Source organism: Podarcis bocagei, assembly GCF_964188305.1.
Source record: "Podarcis bocagei genome assembly, chromosome: 6".
NCBI classification, from domain to species: Eukaryota; Metazoa; Chordata; class Lepidosauria; order Squamata; family Lacertidae; genus Podarcis; species Podarcis bocagei.
In genome coordinates this window covers 65,884,389-65,904,662 of record NC_138130.1, presented here as the reverse complement: position 1 = coordinate 65,904,662, position 20,274 = coordinate 65,884,389, and the positions used below count along the sequence as shown (strand labels likewise).

Below are 20,274 nucleotides of genomic sequence, written 5' to 3'. Positions count from 1 at the left end.
ACCTTCCTCCTCTCACTTGCCAGCTTCAGCTTCTGAATGTTGACTTCTCCCTAGAACAGACTCCCAGCTCACTATGCCCTGTTGCCCCTTCAGCTTCCAACACCTCCTCTTCCCAGTCTTCTCCCTCTGACCACTCATGGTTGTCCCGCCACCACTGGGCTCTGAGCCTTCTTCCCTTGCTGGTTCCCCAGCTGGTTCCTCCCACTCTGCATCCAACCAGTCCTTGACAACCATTGTCCATTTTGGCTGGGGCTGATGGGAATGGAAGACCAAGAACATCTTGAGGGCCACAGGTTGGCCACCCCTGCTTTAAAAAGGTGGTCAATAAACAGAAAGGCTTTACAAAGCCAAAGTGAGTAAATGAGCGGTAAAATGGCAAAGGCAATTCAGTGTAAACAAGTGTAGAATGACGTACTTTGAGGTACACTCATGAGGGTCTGAACTGGTAGCAACTGACCAGGAAGAAGACCTTGGGGCTGTAGCGGATAATTCAATGAAGATGTCAACCTTGTGTGTAGCAGCTGTGAAAAAGGCAAATTACATGCTAGGGATCATTAGGAAAGGTATTGAAAACAAACCTGCTGATATCATAATGGCAGTATACAGATCTGTGGTGGGACCACATTTGGAATACCATGTGCACTTCTGGTCACGTCATCTGAAAAAGGATATTGTAGAGATGGAAAAGGTTCAGAAAAGTGCAGTCAAAATGATCAAAGGGGATGAGGAAAAGCTTCAGCTTTTGGGGACATTTTTGTTTAGAGAAAAGGCGAATAAGAGGTGATATGATAGAAATTTATAAAATTATGCATGGCATGGAAAAAGTGGTTAGAGAAATTTCTCTCTCTCCCTCATAACACCGGAACTTGTGGGCATCCAATGAAGCTAAATGTTGCAATATTCAGGACAGACAAAAAAGTAGTTTTTCCACACAGTGTATAATTTAAGTATGGAATTTGCTCCCACAAGAGGCAATGATGGCCACCAACTTGGACGGCTTTAAAAGAGTAGCCCATGGAGGATAAGGCTACCACTGGCTATTAACCCCAGGGGGCTATTACATCCGCTTTTGGAGGCAGTATGCTTCTGAATACCAGCTGAGTTCTGAACTGCAGGGGACGAGAGTGCTCTCGGGTTCTGTGCATGGGCTTCCCATAGGCATGTGGTTGGCAACAGTGAGAACAGGATGCTGGACTTGATGGGTCACTGGCCTGGTCAAGCAGGTTCTTCTTGTGTTCCTTCAGTGATTGGATGGGGTAATTGTGTATTTGATAAGTACTTTTGCACATGCCCCAAGACAAATATGTTTAAGTTGACTGATGGCCAACCCTCTGGAGGGGTTCACACGCCAGAGTGGGAGTGATGAAAGTATGAAAGCGGACATGGCCAAAGTTTTTAAAAGGGGTGTGACTATTTCTTTTCTAAGTAGAAATAGGGGTGAAAAATACCTTTTGGCATCAGGGAATCACAGCAGAGGAGGGAGTGCAGTGTAATCTTTTTTTAAAAAAATAAAATTATGACAAATTGGGGAATCACATCAGGGCACCTATGAAAGCTGGGAGATTTCTTTTAAAAGTAATAATTAAAATGTCTTTAAAAAAATTAAAATGGACAAAAATTGGAGACTCCTTGTGCAGTGACAACAAAACCTTTTGGCATCATAGTGAGGGACTTATAGTTTGTTTTTGTTTTGTTTTTAAAACTAATATATATATATTTAAAGATACATTATTAGGAAGCCACAGAAAACATATGGGGGTGGGCACAACTATAGCCCACTGGTTAGCAACCACTGTCACAGAGGGAGACCACAACTGAGGGCTTATCCAGACTTCGATTTAGCCCACCGTTTTCCTCTGGGGAAACCCGTTGTTTAGCGCTGAAGGAGCAAATGGCAATTGGGTTTTCCACAGATTGCAGTTTGTTCCAGTTTATCACTAAAGAGTGAGTTTTCTAGGGGGAAGTTGTGAGGCAAAGGCAAAACTGCTTGGACCTCTGCTTTCTAGACGGAAGTGTATCCAAGCCCTCAGATGAGAGGGCAAATAGCTACAGCTGCCTGCCTGCTAATGGCTTACAAGAAAGATCTCTGGTGATGACTAACTATGGGGAAAAGGGTGCTTTGTCTCCACAAGGCAGATTTACGTGAATGAACTTGAGCTCATTGATAGCACTTCTCTGCATAGAACCTTTACAGCATAGGACCTCAGCATAGGACTCCAGACACAAACAGACTCCATTCCCAAAACTGGGGGTGCCAAAACAGAGCATCACACAAGTAAGCAAGGGAAAGGGGAACACCTGTTATCATGTATAACTGCTACAGCTGTTTCCCTTGTCTCGCCCAGCCACTTTGCCATGAGTGAATACTGTGTCTTGCACAAACTGTCTTTGCTCTAGCACTCTTCTCCCTTAACCATGGGGAGCAGTAATCTCCACAAAGGAGAAAGATTCACTCCCACATGCAGGTAAGCTCTCTGTTGGCAAACACCATTATCATCACTGGGCAGAGGCTCAAGAGGTCTTTTGCCTTGCAGGATCACAGCCCAGATGCACGGAGGGGGGAGCTATATGCCTGTATTGTTTTTCTCAGGTCCGCGCTTAGATAGCACCACTCATTCTCTCGGCATCATAATCACCTGCTGTGCAACTAGATTCAAGGACTACATGCTCGAGCTGCTGACCATTGCTCATTGTCCTCTTTCTGTCTTCCCGGGCTCTCTGCAGGCCACTGTCCCAAAGGTAGAGAGGTCCACCCCACACCTCAACAAGCCCATCCTGGTGATCAGCAGCAATAACCCAGATATTGTTGACTGTTCTTTCATGTTAACATATGTGTGCTAGGCAGGCTCCTGTATCCTGGAAAACTGCACAACAGACAGTTATGCAACAGGTGGAGTTGTTTCTACCGTGGAGCTGGTGCCATAACGTCCTGGCCTGCCACTGTCCAAGGCACAAGAGCCTTACTAGAGTGCCTGGCTGGCATTCCACACATTTGACTTCCCTTTCAGAATCTCCTGCCTCCTGGATACTGTTCCACAAAGGATTTCAGTTTTGCGACATGTGTTGCTTCTTTGCTGAAGGTGGTAGATATGGGTCTCCCCCACCCCGATCACCCCATTTCCCTGGGGTCTGTCAGATTGCACAAGTGGGATTGGTGCTGGGGGTGTATTTTGCAGTTACTGGGTTAGGAAAGCGAAGGATGGGTATAATGCAGAAGAGATCAGTAAGGGCATTGAAGCCTTCTAGGATGCTACATGACAGGGTTGGCATATGAGGCAGCATTGGGTGGGAGATGGCCACATCAGATGAAAGAGTGGGCCAAAAGGCAATTGCTCTATTCGGGGACAAGGCTATTGGTTGATGCAATGCTGCTCCTGTTTGTATGGAGATCCAACATCCCTCCTGTTTTCTAGCATGAGGGTGGGGTGGGTGTGTCTTAATTTGAATCATGGTCCTTCACTATGCAAAACATGAGCCATTCTGTGCAGATAGTTCCTACTGCATCCCCTGTGCTTGTGGGGGGTGGGGGGGGGAGGCAGGGGACGGGACAAAGACCTCATGCAGTGACTGAGCTCTGCTGTAACCAACTGGCTAGGGAGCTGCCTTGCAGAGTTTTCAGCTCCCTCTCTTTTACTCCTGAGATGACTGTCTGCCCTCCTTAAAAAGGTAAAGGGACCCCTGACCATTAGGTCCAGTCGTGACAGACTCTGGGGTTGCGGTGCTCATCTCGCTTTATTAGCCGAGGGAGCCGGCGTACAGCTTCCGGGTCATGTGGCCAGCATGACTAAGCCGCTTCTGGCAAACCAGAGCAGTGCACGGAAACGCTGTTTACCTTCCCGCCAGAGCGGTACCTATTTATCTACTTGTGCTTTCGAACTGCTAGGTGGGCAGAAGCTGGGACTGAACAACGGGAGCTCACCCCGTCATGGGGATTCGAACCTATGTTCAGTGCTGTGCAGTGAGCCATTGGAGGCTGCTGCTCTCTGTGTGTGTCTTTGGCTGCCTTGGTTGCCTGTCCTGGTCCCTCCCCTTAGCTATTTGGCAAAAAAAGTTTTTCCTTTCTCTGGGTAGGTCTCAAAATCTTTGATTCAGGAGCTCTCTCTCTCTCTCTCTCTCTCTCTCTCTCTCTCTCTCTCTCTCTCTTTCTGTGCGTGTGTGTTTTCTCTGCAGTCATTCTGCCCAGGGCGTTATGTGGGTGTGTTTTCTCCTTCTCTTTCTTTGTGCTTTGTAGCTAAAACAGTGTGCGTGAATGGTATAAGGGGATTTGAACCCCTGACCGTGAGGTTGCCTTGGGACTGCCTGTAACAGGGTTACAAGCTGTGGGCTTTTTTTGTGTCTTGTTCTCGTGGTGATGTAAGAGTGTGTGCCAGGGAGGACTGGGATTTCTACATTGCCATTAGCTCCTTGTATTGGGGGGGGGGGTGTCATGTGGGCATTGCCATTAGCTCCTTGTATTGGGGGGGGGGGTGTCATGTGGGCACTGGTGGCAGTACAGTCCCCAATTGTGGCCCAGAGTGGCTGGGGAAACCCAGCCAGATGGGTGGGGTATAAATAATAAATTGTTGTTGTTGTTAGGCTGTGGTGGTGTTTCCTGGGACACTGTGGGAGTGTCTATCATTCTAATGCACCTTTAATATTTTTTGTATGTATGTTCCCTTTTTCTCCTGGCCATGCAGCAGAGGTGTATTTCTGGCCCTGGCATAATTTGAGGACTCTGTTAGACACGATTAAGAAGAGCTCAGGTTACAATGACAGGTAGAAAGACCTTTCTATGAGAGCAAGTTACTGTATTTGGTGGGTTATTTTGTCCATTTCTGCACTGTGGAACAATATGTGGCCTCTGCAGAATGCCACTAAAGTCCTGACAGTTTCTGAATCAGAGGTCCAATCCAGCTTCAATTTGGGGTTGAACTGGAAGGATACGTCCTTGGGGCATTTAAAGATGCTGCCATGAACCCAGAGATAAATAGTAGCTTCAGTGAATACTTAGACTTCAAAAACAACTTTGTTGCCAATGTCAGCAAACTACTCTGCATAGAGTGAACTCTCTTGTGAAGTTAGCTTTTGCATCATCAGAAACCTGAACATGTGCCAAAACTGCAATAACAAAAACCTCTCGCTGTTATTGTTTATAAAGACAAATCAGCTAATTGAACAGGACCACACTGAAATCGCTTTTGAAAACGAAAAGACAGTTGTGAACTAACAAGGAACTGGTTTGTGGCATTATGGTCATGCGTGTCCTCCTGGTGTAATAACTGTATACGTTTGGCCGAATATCTAATGGTAAATTAGTGATTGCATTGCCACCAGATGGAAATATAATAATAGCATAAAGCCACCGAATAACTGTAAAGGGCAGAACAATAAAACCAAAATTAGCCAGAGGCAAAAAGGATTTAAAACTGTTAGATCAAACAGCAATTATAAACTTCTAAAAAGCCTGGGCAGATAAAAAGGCCTTCATCTGGCACTAAAAAGTGCAGTGCTTGAATCTGGCAAACCTCTGTGAGATCATGTGAACTCCAGAGATGGGGTGCCAGCACTGAAAAAGCCCTACACATGCATCAAAATGAATTGGGAACTAGGTGGGGGAATGGTGAGGTGACAGAAAGCACTCCACCTCTTTAGACTGAGGATAGAGAACACCATTTTTAAAAAGTGCTTCTTTAAAAACTAGCATATAAACCTTGCTTGTTGCGCTGGTTTTATGAATGCAGGAGCCCTGCTGGAAAGACGCAAGGGTCTTTCTAGTACAGCATTCTTTTTCCAACTGTAGTCAACCAGACAGTTCTGGGCATTCAGGCAAAAGTTCTATTGTTGTTTGCCTACCCTCCAAGAACTGATATTCAAAGGAATGTCGTCTCTGAATTGGGAAGCTTGGTTTAGTAATTGTGGCTAGTGCCTGTTCAAGGACCTGCCTCCCATGAAAATATCTAATCCCATTTTAAATAAATGAAGTTGATATGCTTTTAAACATTATAATCTTTATTCTTTATGTGTGTCTGTGTGTTTTTTAAAAAACTTTTTGTTTCAGATTTCTAGTATGTTGCCTCCAGGCTGTCTTTGTAAGGCAACTAGCAAACTAAATAAAAATAAAAATTAATAATAATAAAAAAAATATTTTAGGAGATCTGCTATCCAATAGTGTCAACTGTGCAAAGAGGTTGCCCCAGCTGCAAACTTAGTGGGTGGATACAGGCAACTGATATGGAAATTGTATCTGCAATATGGGTGTAATAATGCTGACCTACTTTCGAGGAGTGTAACAAGAATCACAATGTACATGGAGTGCTTGGAACACTATAAAGTGCAACACAAGTACTAAATATTATCATTATTGCAACAGATTTTTAACCTGTGCTTTCTGAAAGACAGCCTTCTGAAAGACAGCTATATTCACAAAAGTTAGTGCCAATTCTGTTTTCCATCTCTTTGTTGTGGGGGTGGGTTTGAGAGGGGATGGGCAAATGTAAGGTGCAAAATTCCCACTTGAAGGTGAGGATGAGGAAAGGAAACAGGAGGAAATATGTTAGGGGTTAGACTTGAGAATTGAACTTTAGTAATAGAGTATATGGTGGAGAGGGTTAAGTCTCCTGCCTCCTAGAGACAAGAAAAGGAGGCACAAATTTTCATTTCATCTCATTGCCGTTTAATTGTAAAGACGTGTGGAAATTAAAAATGCTGGAAGCTAATCCCTGCAAATTCATTATAACCACTGTGGTTTGTGGATATCTGTAGCTAGCCACAATCCACAGGCCAAGAGGAGCTGTATTAAATCAATATGAACATGGTTCCCCCGCCGCCCTTTGGCTTTTTTATGTCTGTTTTGCCAACGAAGTGTCATACGGGTGCAATCCACATACCTATCGAAACCAATGAGCACAATTCCATAGATTTTAATGGATCTGGAGTATACCTAGCAAAATTAAAGCGTGAGATGCGTTTGGTTTTGTTGATAGCCCGCCGGGTTTATGTAATAGGGCACACAAGACGGGAGAGCGGGCGTGTGAGGTTGGAAGGAGAGAATAATTCTGGGAGCCGATCAGATTCGGGGACCGCCCGATCGCCGAGATGGAATGCATCTCCTGAATTAATACGACGACCCCGACCTCCCGGCCAGAGAGCTCGGCTTTTAATTCTGCAAAATCCAATTTGTGCGCCTGCAATTGAGATGGATGGTGCTCTTTAAATCAGTGTCTGCTATTTTGTGGGTGGGTGGGTGGGGGGGGGGCAAGTGGAGGCGGGAGGAGAACGTGTGTTCGCCCTGTGCTGCGCCGCAGCCCGACTCCCTGCCTCACTCGCCCGGTCTCTCGATTTTGGTAAGAGCCTGCTTCAGGCTTACGCATCTCAGCGCGGCGAGGTGTCGTGTGTGCTTTTGCAGCGTGCGGCGCGGCTGCCGTACCTGGGAGACGAGGGGCCCTGAGGTGTGGGAAGTGTGCAGAGCGTCCGTGTGTGTGTTTTGTGTGTGCGCGCCTGCCTGGGTGTGGCTTAGGCTTGGGACGTGTGCTCCCCCTCGCATTGCCACAGACACTTCTATGCCTTCTGATGCCTTGAAATAAACGTGCCGAGATTCCAGGCTGGCTCCGAGGAGTTCCTGGTGGAGATGACTTTGCGGGGTGTGTGTGTGTGGTGGGGGGAAAGAATATATATTTTTTTAAAGGGCAGCATGTCGCTTTAAGAAGTGCCATTGGGTGGCTGCGTCTTTAAGAGGGAAGAGGCGGCGGAAAGAAAACTACCTTGAGGTATGGGGCTGGCCTATGCTAATTGCGGGGGCGGTGCCAGGATGAATGGAGGGAGGTGAGGGCGGTGCTGCTTTACAGGGGAGGAAGGACCCATGCATTCAAGGCCTGTCTCTTTAAGGAATCAGTTGATACCATTCCGTGAGAGAGGGAAGGGGGGGATCTAGCCCCCCCCTCTCCTCTCCATCGGGACACTACCATTCCCGTTGCTGGGGAGGCGAGGCGGCCCCGATGGCTTGGAGAAGTCAAAGTCTGCCCGTGAGTGAGGAGGGGACGTTCCATTGATTGGGTGGGCCGGGGGGGTTGGGGGAAGCGCGCGCGCGATAGGCTGCTTCATTCGCGGGGAGCGGACGGGGGGGGCGCGCAAGAGAAGGAGGGAGGCCGAGGGGCGATGGGCGGTACCATGTGGGAGAGGGGGAGGAGAAGGAGAAGGAGGAGGGGGGAGGCTGGCTGGCTGGCGGACAATGGAGCCTGTGTGTGTTTGCGGGAAAGGAGCGAGTTCGCCGTCGCCGGGGGGAGACGCTGCGCCGCCGCCGCCTCCTGCCCGGGGCTGAGAGGTGCCCCCCGGCCGGGCCAGGCCCCTCCGCCCTTGGTGGGCAAGAGCGGTGAGCGTGCGGAGGGAGGCGGGCAGGAGGATCCTCCGCATGGTGCCAGCGGCACCCGTGGAAACTGCGGGCCGTGGGGAGGCGGGCTGTGCGCGCGCGTGTGTTGAGGTGGTGCTGGGGGGGGGGGGCGGCGCGGCGAGAGGACGAGGGGCCGCCGGGTAACCGCCATCCCGCCTTCCTGTTCGGGGGAAAGTTTCGGAGTTTGGGGGCTGGTCGAAAAACCTGGCGCGGGCGGGCGCGGGGAGAGTGAGGTGGGGGCGCGGGCGGGAGGGAAAGAGGCGGGAGGGGTCGGCGCTTGGCAAAGCAAGGCGGGGGTGGGGGCGGCTCCGATTAGTCGCCCGAGGCGGGCGGGCGGGCGGGGGGGGGCGGGTTGGAAGGAGAGCCGTGGAGGAGGCCGGAGGGAGGAGGCGTGTCCATCGCATGAGGGGAAGAACAAACGGCCTGGGGGGGGGAGAGAAACCTTGAGTCTGGGAAAAGGGGGGCGGGTGGGCTATCTGTGTACACGGAGTAGTATGTGCATGCGCTTGGGTGTGTGTGTGGATGGTGTGCGTGTTGTGGCAAGGCGGGTGTCTGGGCAGGAGATGCCAGCCCTCTGGGGCGGGGGGGTTCGTGCGTCTCTGTGGGTAACGGAGGAAGGCAGCCTGGGTTAGGAAAACAGGGTGGAAGGAACGGAGTGAGCCTGGGAATTTGGGGGTAAGGAACGCTTCACACTCCCCCACCCCCGTTTTCCTTCTCCCCGTTCCAGTTAAATAAGGGGATTTGCTATTGTGGGTCGCCGCTGAAAGGGGGAGGATTTTGCAGATGCTTCTGGAGGTGAGGAGCTGCTTTAGGCTTTGAGGTGGGGGGGGGAGGAGAGGGACGGGGTGTGTGTTTGTGTCTTCTGGGCTACCTAGGCAGTCGCCATGGGCCTTAGGGGGCAGAAGAATAAAAGTGCAAGGGGGTAAGAATACGGTTTGTGGATCCAGTGCATGGAAATGGGGTGGCCGAAGGCGACCCTCCGCAAGGCTGTTAAGAAAGTCAGGTGTGCAGAGCTGTTTAAGAGGTCTTTCTGTACATGACCAGAGAGCATAGTGCTCCCCCTCCCAACAATGCTGGTCAGAGGGATTGTGAACTAGATGCCCAGTCTGCAAGGAGTACTATTCCACATTGCTAGTTAAAGGGAGCTGTAGATGGGGGGGGGGGTAAAAATCAGGGGCTTGATAATTTCTCCTGAAGTGCTGTGAATATTGGTCAGTCCCTGTTTGCTTAATTGCATGCGTAGGTAGATGGTGCAAATCTGTTGAGGTTATCTCCACCCTGGAAATTTACACATTCAGTCATTTTTTAGTTCTGTAGTTAGAACCACATACAGATTAGATCATACTATGCATTGGTCTTAAAGTAATAGACTAATTGCTCTTACATTCCAAAACCATTTTTGTAAATGGGGAGACAGACATGCTCCTAAGTTTTGACCTGTGATATGTAGAATTAGTACAGAGTTTCAAAGCTGAATTGGGTAGGAGAGGCCACACAATTCAGTAGGGCCTTTTTCTCCTAGCCTTTCTTGAGTCTGGTCTTTAGGTCACTTGAATGTTGATGTAACATTGAAGGGGTAGTATACAAAGAGAACTTGGTTTTTTTCTGAAATGCTAAATACTCTGGTGTGCTATCTTAACTTCAGATTGTCAATCTTTGCGTTCAGTTTATTCTACCTCCCTGTTTGCTACTTTTTTCTTACTAAACTAATGCTCCATTTAAATAAACAACAGAGTAGGCTGACTAAAATGCAGTCCATCAACCTGTGTTAAGAGGAGAGGAAAAAATGTCTATTTTGGTTCGCACTGAAACTTGAGTTATTTTAATGTGTTGTAAAATGGTGGCGAGGTAGAAAACATTTGTGTAAAAGTAGTTAAAAGAAAAGCACATTGGAGTATAGCAGCGTGGGCACATCATATCATCCACAAATATCACTTGCTTCCATTCAGCTTTATTTTTAATTCATATATTCAAGTGTACACAGTCTGTAGTCATTGCAGCGATTCCTGGAGGGGTAGTTCCTCAGTACTTTCTATCTGAGGGGAACTGAGGGCACTTCCACAAATGAAGCTAAGAACTTCATTTATATATCACGTTGAATACTGTTGTCTGAGTGTGGTGTGTTAAGAAATGCTTTTAAATGGCATGTATGTTCTCATTATTATGGCTCTTCCATTCAGCTTACAGATGAAATGAAATTTAGCCAGTTGGTTGGAATAGTGTGATGAATGTGAACTAGTTTTGCTCAAAACTACCTGGTAAATTTTTGGTCCATAAACCAAATTTGGAATGTAAAGCTAATTCAACATACTGTACATTTATTTCCTACTTGAAATAAACTTGATTTTGCTTAGCTTGAGGTAGGGCTCAGCAACCTGGTCAATGTGTGCTGGGGGGGGGGGATCCAGCAGAAGAGCTGCAGCTAGTTTACACTGATTTACATTTATCTAAAGCGTGTCACTTGACATATTCTTTTGGTGTCAAGTTAGATGTTGCATTTATGAGTCATGTGCATTAAAATATGGTGAACATGGACTATCTTTATTGAACTTGGAAGATGTTGCACTTTTAAATAATGATGCTCAGGATTTTTGTTGTTCTCACTTATGGTTTTAAGCCAGATAAGAGTGACCTGGGACCTCATCTGGGGGTGTGTGTGTGTGTGTGTGTGTGTGTGTGTGTGTGTGTGTGAAGTGAAATGGTTGCTGATAAGAGGGAGTTGCCAAACTAATACTAGTCATGTTGCTTTCTTAGCTGAGCAGTAGCATCTCATTTTGACTAGAGGAAGTAAAAACTTTTTTGTTTCTGCACTTCCCAATCCCTCCAGGTAACAGTGAGCAGCTGAATTGAGGCATGGTGTTACCCTTAATGGGTGCTCCACAGCCTAGCAGTTCGAAAGCACAAATGGCCAGTAGATAAATAGGTACTGCTCCGACGGGAAGGTAAATGGCGTTTCCGTGCGCTGCTCTGGTTCGCCAGAAGCGGCTTAGTCATGCTGGCCACATGACCCGGAAGCTGTACGCTGGCTCCCTTGGCCAGTAAAGTGAGATGAGCGCTGCAACCCCAGAGTCGTCCACGACTGGACCTAATGGTCAGGGGTCTCTTTACCTTTGCCACAGCCTACTGTGCTTTCATCTGACAGCATTCTATAGGCCATCTAATTATTATAGTTGTGCCCTTGACCTTTAAAAAGCGATTGGTTAAATAGTTTACAAGTATGTGTAAGCATTAATCTTTTTAGAACAAAAAAGATACTTCAGTAATCAACAAGTTTGAGGCTTCTAATTTCAAAAACAAAGGAGTTCAGTTTGTCAGGGGCATACGAATTTTGTGTGGCCACCCAAAAAGTTTTGGCTTCCAAACATTATCACCATGCCCTTGCTTCAAGTGATGGGGTCCCTTGCTTAGAGCTAAGGAGAGGCCTTAAGGATTCGTGGAAGGGGCCTGAGAACATCTCCAAAGCACTCTGCAGCTGCTGAAACAAATCTCCCACTTCTTCATAAGCTCCAAGCTTGAGAATTGGATTTGTGTTCTTGGCATTTGATTTTTGTGTGCAAGTTGTTTATTTTTGAATATTTATATCTCATGTTTTGGGTTAAAAGAGCCCCCCGAAGAGCTTACAATATATTAAAAACATAATGTATTGTAATAAAATAGTATTAAAACCCAGCAATAAATCATTTGTAGCAGTAGGATGCAAAGTTAAAAGATTCCAAAAACCAGGTTAAAATAAGATATTGATCATCTATCTAAAGATTATGAGAGTGTGACCCAACTAGTTTTCCTGGGGAAGGTAGCCTTGACACCACTTCTGAAAAGGCCCTGTTCTATCCCCACCAATCATCCTACCATCCATGGCTCTGAATGGAAAGGACATGGAGCTGGGGATCTGATGATTATCCTAAATGTTGGGAAGACTTGTGTGGGTGGATGTGTTCCATTAAATAACCTGGCTGCAAACTATTTTGAGCTTCATAGGTAATTGTGCCAGGTTACTAACAACCTTAAAGTGTGCCAGGTTACTAATTGGAAGCCATGTGAGCCACAATAGCTTCCAGTTAATTTCCTGACATAGTAACAGAGTGAATTGAGTTAAATTAGTAAGGAACAAGGCCTATACAACTTCATATATTTCCTAAATCTGATGAGTATACCTTGTTGATTTACAACAAGAATATTATCTACAGTGGTTCATTATTACAACCAAGCCTCCTTTCATTGACTTTGTCACATTGTGTAAATTTTGCATGCTTTAGTTTGTTTTTCATCTATAGAGAGACCATTCAATATAGGTTGTGTCTTACAACCAACTCCTATAACAGTTTGAGTCTTGCACAAGACAGTGCAGTCTTGTAATATCTACTCAGAAGTAAATCCCATTGCATTCAAAGGCATTTACTCCCCAGCAGCTGAGTCTAGGATTGCAGCCTAAGTGTGGGAATCTGCACACTGGGCATTTTTTTCTTTTCTTCTTTTTTCCAGTATTGCTCCTTTCTGTTTCATTCTGCCTTGGGCTAGCTCCACCCTCCTAAAAACAAAAAAATACAATATTTGATAGTAACTGGACAGACAAGGGAAACTTATTTTCACCAGGTGAACATAAGCTTGTGTTTTGTGCAAGTATTCATATCTGATAAATGAGCAAATCATTTCTTCATTTACATAGAGAAGAATCCTTTAACTTGCTGTATCTGGAAGATACATTGATTTGCTTTAGTGATTAAGACTGCAATCCTAATGTTAGGGGAGGAGCAAAATCCAAAGGAGATTCAACTGCCTTAATTGAAAATCCTGCGAGTTGAGCTAGCAGGATGAAAGTGAGAGTGGTGGAAGGCCTTTGGGTTCTTCCGTCCACTTCCTGCTGTGTTTTTCTGTTTTGACATTTCCCTTTCCATTTTTACTAGAGGGAGTGGAAGAAGAGATTTAAACATGTTCAGAAGTGTTACTTAAATAAATAAACAAACCTGGTTTGGGTGTGTGACAGGAGACTGGGAGGACTCAGGATCCCAGCTCCTTCCTTCCGTATTCCTTCTTGGACCATCCAGTGTTGGATGTTGGTTGGGCCAGGGTGCTGGAAGACTCATTGCAGTTAAATAAGAAGGCCCCAACATTGGATCTCTCACTCTCATGTTGGAGTGGTAGATCAGATCTTTCCTAAAGCCCCTCAGATGCCCTCCAAGAGACCATAGTATTGCTGTCTGAACTATAGGACAAGCATGTGGATAATACATAACTGAATATTAATCTAATTATTTAAGAGAAGTATACATACGTACGCACGCACGCACGCACACATTTAAATACCATCCTTTATCCTGGTTGTATATTAAGGCAGTGTATAATCAAATTATATTGTAGTATGAGAAACAACTAGAAGATGATATCAAATAGAACCCCTAAAAGCAGAACTACAAAGAAAGCCAATTTAAATACCTGGGTGAGTAAAACTTTTGCCTGGTGCTGAAAAGAGTGCAGCATAGGTGCCATGCCAAACCACTTTAGGGACGACATTCCATAAATGGGGTGCCAATGCTGAAAAAGCAAACTCCTTTGTGATTGTGTAAGAAAAGAAGAAGAGCCCTTTAGCATCAGTTCAAAGGCCTGTCTAATCCAGCATCTGATTTCTCACAGTGGCCAACTAAATGCCTCCCAGAGTCCCAAAAGTAGGATATGAACAGAAAAGCACTCTCTGCTCTTCTGATACTGGTATTCAGTGGCTTGCTGCCTCTGATCCTGGAGCTCATAAGTAGCCGTCATGATTAGTAACCCTTGGGAGACAAATTCATGGCAGATAAAACTAATTAAAACTCTAAATTGGTAGTTATTAATACATCTTGTTGCAGTGAATTCCAGAGTTTAACTCTGCTTTGTGAAGAAGTCTTCTTTTTTTTTGGCCTGTCCTGAATCTCCCAGCTCTTAGCTTCATTGGATGACCCTTGCTTTTAGTATTATGAGAGAAGAAGGAAAAACGTCTCTCTATTCACTTCCTCTACTTGGTGCTTAATTTTATTACACTTTTATCATGCCTGCCTTACTCTTCCACCACTCCACTACCAATTGGATTCAAATGTTGTAGCTGTTCCTTATAGGTGTCTTGCTGTACCGCTCTGGTAATTTTTGTGGCTCTTTTCTTCACCTTGCCCAACTCTACAATATCTTCCTTGAGATGCAGCGACAAGAGTTGTACAGAGTTTGCCAAATGTGGTCACACCATAGATTTCTGGAAAGGCACCACAGTATTGGCAGCTTTCTTTTCAATCCCTTTCCCACTGACCCCTAACATGCCTTCACCACTGGGGGCACCTGGAGAAGGACTTCAGCAGAATTCTCAAGGCACTGGCAGGTTGGTGTGGGAATAGGTGTCATTCTGGTGTGCTGTGTGAAATGGATCTTGGCTGCCACGTTTTATACCAGCTTTAGTAACGACCTGTTCATGTAAAGTATAACTCAGTGGTATTAGGCAACGCTTTTACAATTGCGTGCAATTCACGGAAAAGTTCTCTTGGGCTTTTATCCTGGAGCAGCCAACCTGCAGTTGCAGTACTTCAAATAAATGAAGACAGAAATAAAACTATATAGGAGCAACTTTTAAACAAAAAACTTTTTTTTAAAAAAAAGACAGCTGTGCTAAATAAGCAGCTGGCCAAATTTTCAAGCATCATCGTTTTGTGGAATATTGAAAATATTTGACCATGGTCAAATAATACATAGTCAATTGACTGTTGACTAGTTAGTTAAGTAATGTGCCAATCTTACCTATGTGTTTGAAGAAAAGGGGTTTGTTTTCTGGTCTGTGTAAGAGACCTTTTGGTGAGAGCTGATGTTTGCCTGCTGGAGGTGATGGTGCTCAGAGTGGGTCTACCCATGATTTTTTGATATGGGCTTGTTTGAAGTTGTCAGGATTTTGAAAAGTAGAGGGTATAATTTTATATTTATCTATTTTAAAGGGATGGTCAGTGAGAGAGGCCAGTTTCCCTTTCATTTACTTGTGTGTCCCTCATGAGAGGAGTTGAATTTTTGCTGTGTGGACCTCTTAGGTACAGTGGTGCCCCGCAAGACGAATGCCTCACAAGACGGAAAACCCGCTAGACGAAAGGGTTTTCCGTTTTTGAGCTGCTTCGCAAGATGATTTTCCCTATGGGCTTGCTTTGCAAGACGAAAACGCCTTGCGAGTGTTCCGATTTTTTCCCGCTCCCCCCCTTTTTCTAAGCCGCTAATAGCCTTTTAGCCGCTAATCCGCTAAGCCTTTAATAGCCGCTAAGCCGCTAATAGGGTTGCTTCGCAAGACGAAAAAACCGCTAGACGAAGAGACTCGCGGAACGGATTAATTTCGTCTTGCGAGGCACCACTGTATTTTTTTTATTAAGTGGTCTATAAGTTAAGTTAAATAAAATAAATATTCCTTTCAGTGAAGAGGATTGAAAGATGTAGAGGAGTGTTGGCTTGCTTGGGTGAGGGAAGTACAGTTGAAGCCTCCTTCATAATTATTTTGTGGTAGTTTAAGGTTTTCTGGATGATAGTTGACCTGTTGAACAGGCCCTCCTTTAAGAGACTGCTGGGGAGGACCTTTTCTATGATAGCTCCAGGATCACTCCCTTTGAAGGCATGTTCCTTTTGTGAAAATGTTTTGAGAAAGCTTCTTTCCAGGAGCTGAATTATTTTTTCCTAGCAGAAGTTACTAGTCTTTTATGGGTTTATTTTTTTGGGGGGGGGGTCCTGATTGAAACTACCGTATCTTGAGATCTCTTCAAAGAAACTGCCTATAGGGAGCCATAACATCACTCCTCATGTTGAATGGTCCATCATCCTCTGTGGAGGATGAGAAATCTCTTGGCCCTACTGGTGGAACATGGATATGTCTCCACAGTTATGCTGGACTTTAGAATTACATGGAGCAGAGTAAGGAAAAGGGAACATTATTGCACCCTTCTCTATATCTAGAAAGGATTATTTGGGTTTGTCTCTTTGTTCCTTGGCTTCCAAAGTGCTCTTAGTGCACGAACAAGCTCTAGATACCTATTCTGTATTTATATTCCACTTTATTTCCCTAACCCTACATGGTTTCACAGATATAGTTAAGTGGAGAAACAGTTATTGGCTGATTGAGGTGGGTTGTTGAACAGAGTCGCAATCCTACTCTGAATCAAACAACTTCTCCACAGTGGCTATCAGGGGGAAGCGGGATCATTCTAGAAGTTAGGCCGGACTACTGATGGTGGTGTGTGCACCTTGGGCTTCTTCATCTGTAGGAATCATCTCTGATTTCTGCAAATCTGGGCTGGGGCTGAAGGCCAAAGTGCAGGAACAGCCCCGCACCTGAGCTTCATTTATATTTGCAGGTCTGAAGAGCAGGGGATTTTTCTTGACCTTGCATAGAGAAGAGGAGAAAAGTCTTGGTGACCAAGTTGGCTAGCAAGACCAGCTAAGATTTCTAGACTTCGGGTTGCACATGGATGTTTTCTCCTCTCCCCACCTTAAGCAATATTCTTCTTTTGTGGTTTCCATAAACTGGGAAGTGGAGGAGATAATTGGAGCTCCAGAGAGAGGAGAGTCTGTGAACCCAGGGCAGAGCCCTAAGAGCCAAACCATGGTTTAGCCATACTATCAGAACCAGGCCATATGTGAGGCTTAGATACCTGTGTGGCCAAGATTACAGCATGAAATGTTGCTTAGATTACATTGCTTCCCTTTACGGTGAGAGTGCTTGCATTTTATTTTAGCCAAAGCAAGTTTTCCTGTGATTGTGAATAAAACTTATGTACAAAAAGCTTAGAAATGGGAGATGATAATGGCAGAACATCTAGTAGCTGAAGGTGGTGCCTTTTAAACAGTGTAGCACAGGGCTTGGCAGCTGAAACTTAGTGCTGTTGTCTAGGAATATGAAATCACCACTTCCCTTAAATTCCTTACCAAAAAATAAAAGTAAAAGTCTATATTCTTGATCTTTATTACATGAGTATGACAAAGTTAACCTAAGTCCCAGTTAGGAAAACGGTTTTCTTGATCACAGAACCATAAGCAAAATAGTGATACTTCAGGATTCAGCTGCTGTGAAAAGAAACTTTTACTCTACTGTTTATACAGCTCTAAACATCTGTAGTGATCCATAGCTTTTACGTTCAATAGAGATACCTACTACATTCCTGTATCCTTTTCTCCTAGACAACTAAATGCTGGACGTGCTCGTGAGACGAACTGCTCAAAGATACCCAGAACTGATGCTGTACTTTCTTTAATATTCCGATCATGGTAAGATCACACTTTTCTTCCTTATAGAATTTTATATCTTGACTTGTAGTTCTCTGTTTCCAAAGAACCTTCATTTGCATGCTAATCTGTTAGAAATGCACTGTGTTTTGTCTTCAGTTGCTATGTTTAGGATAACATTGATATTTGCTGAGAAACATGGTGTGCTCTAATGTGTCGCTCACCAGTGCCTGTGGAGTTAGTACTACAAATGGGGGGTGCACATTTGGCTGGTTTTTCTGTTATCAAAGCTTGCATTGTACCCGGTAGTACATGTAGAAGACCCCAGATTCTGCCTGTAGCATCTCCAGATTTAAAATAACCAGGGAAAGACCTTCTCCTTGAGGATCTAGTGTGTCTTTCAGTTGTAATAGACGGCACTGCCTAGTGAACCAGTAGTTTGAACTGATATAAAGCAGCTTTGTATGTTCTTATGTGAGACAGTGGCCTGGTTTGCACAACAATCCGGTAAGCCAAACTATGGTGTACTGGGACTGTGTGAATGTATAGGAGCTCACAGCCAATTTGCTGTTCCCTGGTCCTTTTTTGCTCCTGTGCCACACAGAAATTAAGCAGAAATTAAGCAGAAATCTGCTGTTGGCTCCAGCCCTTTGATAATGAGGAGAAAATATAACCATGAGCCTGGGTTCAGGTGACACACTAAGCCAAACTTTGGCTTAGCTCAACATGCCATGAGACCGGGGAGCAGTAAAGTGCCTGCAAGATCCCCTCTGGGAGTCTGCATGATTGCACGGTCCCTGCTAAGCCATATTTCAGATTACAGTGTCATGCAAACCAGTCCAGTGTTACATACTTGCTCTTTTAATTTTAATCAGGGATGGGCAACCTGTGGCCCTCCAAAACTTTTGTTGGACCAGCCATGACCATTGGCCGTGCCAGCAGCATCTGAAGAGCAATAGGTTCCCCATCCCAGTTTTAGAATATAGCTTGTTCTTATGGTTACAGGAAAGCCCACTATTAGGCCAGTTTAAGAAGTCAGTTCTCACATAATCCAAAAGAGGATATTTATTATGGTACTGCTTATAATTAACATATCAGCTATAGGTATGAAGGAAGCATATTGTGAACTTTCTGATTTCAAATTCTACTTACGGATTTTCAGACATTCTTACACTGCTCTCTTACTGCTGTTCACCTGTAATTTAAACAGGCACACTAGACCACAATGTATTTATATGTCTTGTTACCAAGTTGGAGCTATTGTCACATCTGTTTTGTATGGATTGCAATTGCTTATTCTTGGCCAAGAATTTGAGTGTAACATCTTCCAGCTATAGCAGTGAGAAGATTTCAACATAATGAGTAATAGTTATCACAGCACACTTTTGATACAGAATTTTAGGAGGTTGACTGTTGATGGACAAATTTTCAGTCTCTGGAGAATGTGATTTCACTGAACTTCAGCTAAATTTTGTACCTCTTTATTAATGTATAATTCAGGGTGTTTATTCAAAATACCTTGTAGGATCTTTTAATGAGCCACTCTAAGCTTGGGGGGGGGGAAGCCTTCTCTTTTCTCCCCCACCCCCATATGAAATTGATCCTGCTATTCTCAACATTTAAAGCACTAATAAACAAGGGATGGATATTGAGTCCTCTTTTCCCCAAATATATTGTAAATGTATTTGAGGGTAGGATGGCATTTAAAGAAGCTGTGGTTCACTTACTGGTTGCAAAGATAACATTCTGCTGTTAGGTTTCCTTACTGAAGAAACTGGAACCCTTTGACAAAAGGAACAGTGCAAATCTTGTCTTAACATAGCTTATTCTGCTAGTTATTTGAAAATGTTTTATAATTGAGTTTTAAGATTTGATGAAGAACTTCAGCAGTAGCTCTCAAGACAGTATTTCCTTTAGCAGATGTTAGGCTAGTTAATATTTACCTTGAGGGTACATGTCCTTACCATATGGCTTAATCTTTGGTATGGGTCTGTTATCCATATCTTCTTAGGAAAGTCAAATATCCTTTCATAAGGAACTCCTTGGTTATTTTGAGGTTTGGGGCCTCTGAACCTTTATCACACAATTTTATTTGCTTAAATATCCATGTTAAAGTGCCTTGTAGCAAATTATCCATCTGGATTAAAGGAATTATCTTAGTCTGGTCATTGAATGTAACATCTGAATATGGAAGTAGATGAGAATTCAGACTGACAGTCCTACAATATGCACGATAAGATTTGTTTGGCTCTTTCGTTTTCCCCATCTTTCATGGGTGCTCTAAACTGTGTACAAGCAGAACAATGATACAAGGCACAAGGTAGTATCACACACCCCTCAGGCTAAAAGTTGGCTCCCTTCCAGTTGGAGGGTTTTTGGGTGTTGGGTATGTTGGTTCATTGCACCCAGATCCCACAAATCACAAAAGGAACTGCAGGTCCCTGTCAGTTCAAATGGCAGACTGGGAAATTAGTGGGGTTGGCAGAGGTAGTAAAGTCCAAACCACAGGGTCCCCCAGGATGCTTGCAGAAGCCAGCTTGAAAATATGTATCCTTTGTTTATCTTTAGCACTAAATCAGTAGCAGTTGCGGGAACCTGTTGAAGACAACCATAGCATCTGTACATTACAGTAAGATAAGTGACTGGCTATCCAAGCAGCAGAAACAACTGTGAAAACAGTGGGGTGGGAGACTGTTCACCAT

At 44.7% G+C, this 20,274-nt stretch overlaps 1 protein-coding gene across 5 annotated transcripts in view; it reads left to right on the top strand.

The window, feature by feature from the left end:
- The window catches only part of BCL9 (BCL9 transcription coactivator), a 97,331-nt gene that overhangs the window by 53,165 nt on the left and 23,892 nt on the right, over positions 1 to 20,274 (top strand). For 2 of the 5 annotated variants that reach the window (XM_081199605.1, XM_081199610.1), the window contains exons 1-2: positions 8,179 to 8,347; positions 17,528 to 17,614. The gene's annotated coding sequence lies outside the window, so the exon portion shown is untranslated. Of the gene's footprint in view, positions 1 to 7,571; positions 7,746 to 7,833; positions 8,001 to 8,178; positions 8,348 to 17,527; positions 17,615 to 20,274 lie in introns of those variants that run through there. The other 3 variants (XM_081199608.1, XM_081199606.1, XM_081199607.1) reach the window with 3 other exon arrangements.